General features: G+C 36.1%; 1 long non-coding RNA gene across 1 annotated transcript; it reads left to right on the top strand.

Moving 5' to 3' along the window:
- Nucleotides 1–524: 524 nt before the first annotated feature.
- Nucleotides 525–1,649, top strand: LOC145160719 (uncharacterized). The gene is made up of 4 exons (XR_013738209.1): nt 525–696; nt 779–973; nt 1,107–1,228; nt 1,306–1,649. It is a non-coding gene; the product is annotated as an uncharacterized LOC145160719 (long non-coding RNA).
- The last annotated feature ends 1,121 nt before the right edge of the window (nt 1,650–2,770 follow it).

Genomic DNA, 2,770 nt, shown 5'->3' with positions numbered 1-2,770 from the left:
CAGGTGCAACAGCCCATTATAGAATCAGCCATTCTGCACACATGGGAGATCGGGAGTTGGGATCTGAGATATGGGATATCAAACGGGGATCATCGAATCACACTCCCATCATAAAACCCTGGCCAATAAGATAATTACAAATTGTCAATCTACACTGTGAGATCCCATGAGATCTGGATATGGAAGATCATCGAATCTTCCGAAGCGTCAAATTGCCAAAACGTTATAATATAATATAATCATAAGGTAAGATCTGGGCGTTTGTTAATATTTCTTACAAATTGCCAAATTGCCAAATCGAATTTGTTAATATAATATAATATAATATAATCAAATTTGTTACCCATATCTCACCTTAAGAAATATAATATAATATAATAAGTGGGGTTTCATAATTTTTGGCCAAAACGCTATAATAACAGAAATATGAAATCTGGGCGTTTTGGTAATTTCAGCGACAAGTCAACAACGCTATAATATAATCACAAATTTCCCATAAGATAATCACAAATTGCTAATCTACACAGATGTGAGCGGGAAATGACATGGGGATCATCAGTATAAAACCGTAGCAACCCTGACTATTTGGGACAATACCATTCTAACACCTTATCTAAAACACAACAACTCGAAGCATCTCTAATGGCATCTGCTAATGCAATTTCTACAGCTTCTATCATCTGTTCCCCTGAACAGGTATTTAAAAAAAAAAAAAAAATACTCGAGTTAAATCTGATTGCTCTGTGTTATTTATGTCGGATTCTGTTGTTATGAGCAGCAGCAGGGGAGATTGAGAAATGGTAATGGTGTGTTAGCCAATTCCGGATTGCGAGGCAATTGCATCATCATCGCCGGTTCGCGGTTCGCGCCAAGGCTAATGAGGTTATCTATGATCAGAGTGCCAGAAAGGCTATAGGGGCCGGTATCAATATACTTGCTGATGCTGTTGCTCTTCGTCTTGGCCCTAGAGGAGGTATTACTATCTTAATTTTAATTTTACTTTTATATTACAACACTAGTTACAGTAACCATCATATTCCAAATTCTGCTAATTTGGGTTATAATGAACAATAGTATCTCTAACTTGCCATTGTTATTCTGTATAGGACGGGATATTGTGATTGTGAAAGATGGTGCCCCAATGGTTGTTAATGATGGCGTTTCAATTGGCAAATCTATTGAGCTATCTGATGCCAATGAAAACGCTGGCGCTGCTCTTATCAAAGAGGTTTGACTTTGACCCAACTACTTGTGCCGTATTCTATATAAAATTTGTTGACAACTTGAAGTTTATTTCATATATAGGTTGCAAGCAAAACCAAGGAGTCAGCTGGTGATGGGACAACAACCGCATCGGTTATTGCACGTGAAATAATCCAACTCGGTATCGCAAGTGTTGTGAAATACGAAGGATCCGAATAGACTTAAATAATATTAGCTCAATGCGGAATGGGATCAAAAATTATCAAATCGTAATAATCACAACGTAATACGAATAAAATAAATAGAATAGAGACACAGGAATTTACGTGGAAACCCAAATCGGGAAAAAACCACGGGCGAAGGAAGCCGAGAAACAATTCACTATAATTTGCAGTGTTTACAGGGATTATGAAAGAGATTACAAATAGAGTGAGAGAGCTAAAATATATGATGGTGTATCAGTGTATATATATATATATATATATATATATATATATATATATATATGTAATGTTTTACTATATATATATATTTGATTGTTGGGTTCATGTTAAACCTTTCTGTCTTAGGCTATTTATAGCCAAAACAAAAAACATATGAAAGGAAAGAAAAAAAAAGACGTTCAAAATTGTAGGCGGAAAAATTTGTAGGTGCATTGACCACCGTCCATTCTTCATTCCAAATTCTCATATATATTATAAGATTTGACCACCGTCCATTCTCATTTCAATTAACATATATATTACTATTCATAGTCAAACTATGAATAGTAAATGATAAGTTACGGAAATAACCCCTGAACTATTTGCCACTTGCTAATTTTTGAGGCAACTTTTCCACAATCTCCACCTTGACATCAAAATTAAGCAAGTCATGCTTTACGATTAGTCAAAACCTATAGCTCTTCAAACTCTAAAACTTCCATAAGAACCTGCAAAATTATATAGAGAAAAATTGTTTCCGAATAAATAATACTTCCTCCACCACGAGCCTTCAGGCTCAACTGCGATCAGAAACACCCACCATGTCCAAACATAATTTGAACTTGGCTATAGGAAGACTTTTAGTGAACATATCAGCGGGATTATAATCTGTATGAATCTTGTCCACAACACAATCACCTTCTTCAATGATATTTCGCACAAAATGATAACGAATATCAATATGCTTTGTTCGGTCATGAAACATTTGATCTTTACTCAAGAAGATAGCACTCTGGTTGTCACAGAAAACTGTGGTCACCTTTATTCTATCATCGAGTTCTCCGAATAACCCCTTCAACCAGATATCTTCCTTAACTGCTTCTGTAATCGCCATGTACTCTGCCTCGGTAGAAGACAGGGCAACTGTAGACTGTAACTGGGCTTTCCAACTAACAGCACAACCATTTAGTGTAAACACATACCCTGTAATTGATCTTCGTTTATCCAAATCTTTTCCATAATCTGAATCAACATATCCGAACACCCCAGTGTTAGATTTGCCAAAACGTAAACACATGGAAGACGTACCTCGTAAATAACGAAAAATCCACTGTGCTGCTTTCCAGTGTTCTTTCCCCGGGTTC

This window comes from Lactuca virosa, chromosome 2 (genome assembly GCF_052849685.1).
Source record: "Lactuca virosa cultivar CGN04683 chromosome 2, Lactuca_virosa_CGN04683_v6, whole genome shotgun sequence".
Classification (NCBI taxonomy): domain Eukaryota; kingdom Viridiplantae; phylum Streptophyta; class Magnoliopsida; order Asterales; family Asteraceae; genus Lactuca; species Lactuca virosa.
The sequence above is the reverse complement of the archived record's forward strand: the minus strand, read 5'-3'. Positions and strand labels throughout refer to the sequence as shown.